Source organism: Schistocerca gregaria, chromosome 1 (assembly GCF_023897955.1).
Source record: "Schistocerca gregaria isolate iqSchGreg1 chromosome 1, iqSchGreg1.2, whole genome shotgun sequence".
In the NCBI taxonomy this organism is placed as follows: Eukaryota; Metazoa; Arthropoda; class Insecta; order Orthoptera; family Acrididae; genus Schistocerca; species Schistocerca gregaria.
This window is the reverse complement of record NC_064920.1, coordinates 1,157,046,790-1,157,053,599: the sequence shown is the minus strand read 5'-3', so window position 1 is coordinate 1,157,053,599 and position 6,810 is coordinate 1,157,046,790.

The following is a 6,810-nucleotide window of genomic DNA, read 5'->3' as shown; positions in this document are numbered from 1 at the left end:
TTTGGAGGATATTTATGAAGGTGCTGCTGGATTCATTTATGATATTAGTGTTGATGTTTATGTCCCCACACAGAATTATGTTGACCTTTGTACTTGAGACTTTATCTAGAACTTCTGTTAATTTATTGAAAAAAGTGTCCACACTACCACTGGGAGATCTATACACACACAAAATGATTAATTTCTTGGTGATATCGAGCCCTGATAATTCAATAGCTGATATTTCAATGTGTTTGTCTTCACTTACTGTATCGGTGTTCGGATACTTTGTATCAGACAGTGCATATCCACAGTACTGGCCATTCAAATTGCTATAGCTTAAGATGACTCACTACAGAGGCCAAATTTAACCGACATGAAGAAGATGCTGTGATATGTAAATGATTATCTTTTCAGAGCATTCACACTAGGTTGGCACCGGTGGCGACACCTACAACGTGCTGACATGAGGAAAGTTTCCAACCGACTTCTCAAACACAAACAGCAGTTGACCGGCGTTGCCTGGTGAAACGTTGTTGTGATGCCTCGTGTAAGGGCCGAGCCGTGGCCGTGCGGTTCTGGCGCTGCAGTCCGAAGCCGCGGGACTGCTACGGTCGCAGGTTCGAATCCTGCCTCGGGCATGGATGTTTGTGATGTCCTTAGGTTAGTTAGGTTTAAGTAGTTTTAAGTTCTAGGGGACTTATGACCTAAGATGTTGAGTCCCATAGTGCTCAGAGCCATTTGAACCATTAGAACTTCGTGTAAGGAGGAGAAATGCGTACCATCACGTTTCCGACTTTGATAAAGGTCGGAACTCCGTGCTGGATCCCAACGGCCTCGTATCACTAGCAGTCGAGGTGACAGGCATCTTATCCGCATGGCTGTAATGGATCGTGCACCCACGTCTCGATTACTGGGTCAACAGATGGGGACGTTTGCAGGACACAACCATCTGCACGAACAGTTCGACGATGTTTGCAGTAGCATGGACTATCAGCTCGGAGACCGTGGCTGCGGTTACCCTTAACGCAGCATCACAGACAGGAGCGCCTGCGACGGTGTACTCAACGTGGAACCTGGGTGCACGAACGGCAAAACGTCATTTTTTTCGGATGAATCCAGGTTCTGTCTACAGCATCATGACGGTCTCATCCGTGTTTGGCGACATCACGTTGAACGCACATTGGAAGCGTCTATTCGTCATCGCCATACTGGCGTGTCACCCGGCATGATGGTATGGGATGCCACTGGTTACACGTCTTGTTCACCTCTTGTTCGCATTGACGGTACTTTGAATAGTGGACGTTACATTTCAGATGTGTTACGACCCGTGGCTCTACGCTTCATTCGATCCCTGCGAAATCCTACATTTCAGTCGGATAATGCACGACCGTATGTTGCAGGTCCTGTACGGGCCTTTCTGGGTACAGAAAATGTTCGACTGCTGCCCTGGCCAGCACATTCTCCAGATCTCTCACCAATTCAAACGTCTGGTCAATGGTGGCAGTCACTACTCTTGATGAACTGTGGTATCGTGATGAAGCTGCATAGGCAGCTGTACCTGTACACGCCATCCAAGCGCTGTTTGACTTAATGCCCAGGCGTATCAAGGCCGTTATTACGAGCAGAGGTCGTTGCTCTGGGAACTTATTTCTCAGGATCTATGTATCCAAATTACGTGAAAATCTAATCACATGTCAGTTCTAGTATAATATATTTGTCTAATGAATACCCGTTTATCATCTGCATTTCTTCTTGGCGTAGCAATTTTAATGGCTTTTAGAATGAAAATAAATTTCTGAATCCGTCAAGCCCTCGTAGATTTAAAAAATAGATTATCGATGAAGTTCTTTTTGAACTGTAACGTTTTCCCAGATTAATGAAATTATTGGTGATAAGGTCGCACATTTTTTAAAAATTGCACCTATAAAATGAGAAGTATAGTTGTTCTGAAACGCTGTACCTTTCCGGAAATAAGCAACGCTTATTTAGAGCTCTTCACATCGTGAATAAAAACACTTATGTTAATGGTCGTTGAAATTAATTACCGGCGGCCATGAGAGCGTCAGAAGAGGGTTTAATTCCGCAGATAATGCACTCTCCCCGTTACACACCTTTACTTTATGACCAATCTTTTGACATACTACGTGGCTTAACATCAGACGTATCAGAAAAAGTTTGGGATTATAGTTCAGTTAGTTTCCTAAGTACGCGATGTTGATTAATGCGTTAACCAATGTACCCCTGCCACGTTTCTATTGTTGAACATATTTTTGTTTTTTCTTGATCTGCATTGTGACTATCGTTATGTTCGTCCGACTGCACACGTACCACTCTGCCTGCTGAACTGCCTGTTACGAACATCGAGTAACAGCGAAAACACCACATTAGGCGGTAGTGTAGTCGTTCAAGAAACACTGAACAACTGGCATGCCGGTTGCTTTCATTTAACGCTGAAGAGCTAAAGAAACTGGTACACCAGTCTAATATCGTGTGGGGCCCTAGCGAGCACTCAGAAGTGCCACAACGAAAGGTGGCACGGACTCGACTAATGTGTGAAGTAGTGCTGGAAGGAATTGACACCATGAATCCTCCAGGGCTGACCGTAAATCAGTAAGAGTACGATGGGGTGGACATCTCTTCTGAACAGCATGTTGCAAGCCACCCCAAATATGCTCAATAATTTTCATGCCTGGGGAGGCTACCGGAAATGTATACACTCAGTAGAGTGTTCCTGGAGCTTCTTCTGGACGTGTGGGGTATCGCATTATCCTGCTGGACTTGTCCCAGTCCGTCGGAAAACACAGTGGACATGAATTGATGCAGTTGATCAGACAGGATGCTTACGTACACGTCACCAGTCACAATCGTATCTTGACGTATCAGGATTCCCATATCACTCCGCGTACACGTGTCCCACTGCATAACAGAGCCTCCACAAGCTTGAACAGATCCCTGCTGACATGCAGGATGCATGGATGAATGAGGTGTTCCCACAGTCATAAGTATTGGGACAATGGGAATACAGGAACAAAGTACCATTATCCAAGATGGCGGCGATGGCGCCATCCAAGATGGTGGTGATGACGTCATTCAAGATGGCGGCTTTTGGCGGGAAGTTTGAATTTTGGCGGAAATTGCCGCGTCCCCTTCACCCAGAAAAATGACGTGAAGTTCAAATTTCAACATGATAATGCGTCACACCTAGGGAAGTGGCGGGAAAAATGGACATGTCTTTATTATTTAACCAATTTAAAGCAGATGTGTTCGCCTCTGGGTCTGGACTCCAACTCGCTTAGTTCATATTGGAGCCACCAGAGGGCGCTCTCCAGACATCAGATAATGACGCATGTACCATTATTCATGCAGGCAGCGCCACCACCAACTGTATTCGCCACTGAGTCCATAGCCGAAGTGGCTTAGTCCATATCTATAACACTAGAGGACGCCCTAATGACTGTCAGGTTGTAAGTAGGCTGTTTAAGTTTTTTTTTATTGGTAACGCCGCCGCCACATAGCGCTCTGTATGAAAATCACTGGCTGTGCCGTGTGCAGTCTGTGGCTGGTTGGCATTGTTGTAATACTCGCCATTGTTGTGTCGGGCAGCGGCAGCTGGATGCTAACAGCGCGTAGCGTTGCGCAGTTGGAGGTGAGCCGCCAGCAGTGTTGGACATGGGGAGAGAGATGGCGGAGTTTTGAAATTTGTAAGAATTGGTGTCATGAACTGATATATATATTATGACTATTAAGGTAAATACATTGTTTGTTCTCTATTAAAATCTTTCATTTGCTAACTATGCCTATCACTAGTTAGTGCCTTCTGTAGTTTGAATCTTTTATTTAGCTGGCAGTAGTGGCGCTCGCTGTATTGCAGTAGCTTGAGTAACGAAGCTTTTTGTGAGATAAGTGATTTGTGAAAGGTGTAGGTTAATGTTAGTCAGGGCCATTATTTTTAGAGATTTTTGAAAGTCAGATTGCGTTGCGCTAAAAATATTGTGTGTCAGTTTAAGCACAGTCTTGTATAATTTTTCTAAGGGGACGTTTCATATGACGACCCTTAGCCGAGTATACCTCACTGGAATCTTCTGATTTTTTCTTGTAGTTTGTGTAATTAGTGTAGATTGTGTTTATTGCTAGCGCGTAATTGTAGAGAGAATCTCCTTTGTAATTGTAGTTTTTCATTGTTGTACAGTAAAACAGTTGTGGCATGCATGTAGGTTTGCACCAAGTATTTCGCAGCTGCGCTTGCAATTAACTAGATATTATTTGCTATGTTAATGTGTTCTCTTATGTTTGCTCTTCAAATTGTGATTTTCTGTGTTATCGTGTGAAATATTGTGACAATAATGGCGTGTGAAAAACGTAATACTAGGCTCCAAAGTGAACTGAGAAATGACAGTGAAGACGAAAGCAGTGTGTTAGCGCCAACATGTAATGAATTAACTAATGTTCAAAGTAGTAATTTGGAAATAGTGCATAGGGAAATGGAGCGGGCTGCAAATAATGGTGTAGGCAGTGAAACAATTAGTGAACAGGGAAGCATTATCGATCAACCGGTCGGCAACAGCTCGCCTCAGGATTCCGAAATGACAGGACACAATCTTGCAAATACTGTAGATTCAGATTTTTGCGTCCTCACCGTTTTCTCAAATAAATCAAGACACATTTTCTGCTTTTAAAAATGCGACTATTGCCGGTTCAAATGCACTGCCGAATAGCACTGAGGAACATGTTTCAGACACCAGTGCACTGTTATTACAGTTTATGCAACAAATGGGACAAAGGCTACAAAAGTTAGACACAACGCTTGGACAAAATCAGAAACAAATGGGACAAAATCTTCAAAAGTTAGGCACAATGGAACAAAATTTTCGGAAATTAGACACCGCGCTTGAACAGACACGCGAAGATTTAACTGAGTTACATAACATAGAATCGAAATGTCAAAAAGTCTGTAACGACGTAAAAACACAAATTTGTGAGCATTTTCAACCTATTTTTTCACGGCATGAAAATGCATTACAGAATCAAGAAGCAGCCATAAAAGAACTGCAAACTATTGTTCATGAAAATCATGAGACCCTGCAAGCTAAAATTGACTCAGTTGCATCTATCGATTCGGTTACGCAACTTGCAAAAACTCAGGAAAACTTAAAGGACACAGGTACGATTTCAACACAAACGGACACTCTGAAACTTGGTTCAGAAAAACACACAGAGGAAATAATTTCACTATCTGATAAAGCAGCCGAACTTTCAGATCAGCTCACTAACTTATCTACAAAGGTAGATGATGACCTGAATGACACAAAACCTGTAGCCTTCACTGACACTGAAGAGTATGAACTAATTAGAAAATTCAAACAGAATCAAAATCAAATCAACACACAGTACAAAAGAGAAATGGGGGAAGTACAAGATCAGTTGCCTCAAGTAATACAAGAGTTACATATTTCAGAGGACACTCGCGCCCCAGTACGGGAAGAGGGACATAGAAATACAGAACAACCACAAAATAATAACACAGGACATTTCGGAAATCATGAAAGAAATTGGGAAGGTACACTGAATTTTTAGATGGAACCGCCGAAACGATATAACAATGAACGACGTGCGACTCTGCCGACATGATGATTTTGACTATAAGCTGTTCATTACTACACATAAATTAAAAACATTTAAGAATTCTGGCAACGATATTCATCCACAAGCTTGGCTTCATCAATTCTCTCATTGTTATCCTCCCAACTGGTCACTAGAGCACAGATTAGAATTTATGTGTGGCTATTTAGAGAATGAACCAGCTGTAAGAATGCGATCGGTCATTCACGATTGCCACAGTGAAGGAGAATTTTACCATGCCTTCCTCTCAGCATATTGGTCCCAAGCCACACAAGACCGAGTAAAACATAGCATCATAATGATGAAACATTTCGAACAATCTGAATTTTCCAGTCTTGTCAAATATTTTGAAGACATGTTACATAAGAATCAGTATCTTTCAAACCCATACAGCCCCTCAGAACTCATCCGCATTTGCTTAATCAAATTACCTGAACATTTACGACAGATTATTTTAGCAGGACGATGCAAAGACGACATTGAAGCTTTTCAGGGACTGTTACAAGAACTGGAAATTGACACTGACAATCGAACGCGAAAACAGGAACACAACAATTACAGGTCACACCTGTCACAATTCCGCGATGACAGAAATAATACACGACAAGGCTATTCGTACAACGTAAATCGTGACCAAAACGGACACCACCCGTATGACAACCGTTGGCAGAGTAGTAATTATTACAGGGAAAGATCACCTCTCCGCGGTAATGACTATCACAGAGACAATCAGAGAAACAGACAATATGGAAACCAAAATAATTATTATCAAGGGAGACGGAATAACTTAAGACGCAATGGTCCAGCGCGCAGTTACGATTCAGGGAGAAATTCTCCACCACGTGACCGACAAGAAAGAAACTATGGAATCTACCGACATGACGACACACGATATGATCGTAACGACAGACCTGAATTGCAGCAGAACTGGAGGGAATCAAACAGAGCAGGGCCCTCTCGACAAGGTGAATTTGTAGAAGTTAGGTCTCCTAATCCCAATAACAGCGCGCGCCAACAAAGAAACAGACAATGACTCGCACCGCAGGCAGCCGCGTGCGCCGGTTGGCTCAGAGAAAAATAACATAAGTTAACCTTGAGCAGAATTCCAGTGTTCCTTACCGACGTAACGATATGATAATTGCTTTTCAGTTGACAATCTGCGTACTAGGAAGAGTAAAGGTTTACACCACATTTCACATGTAAAACCGT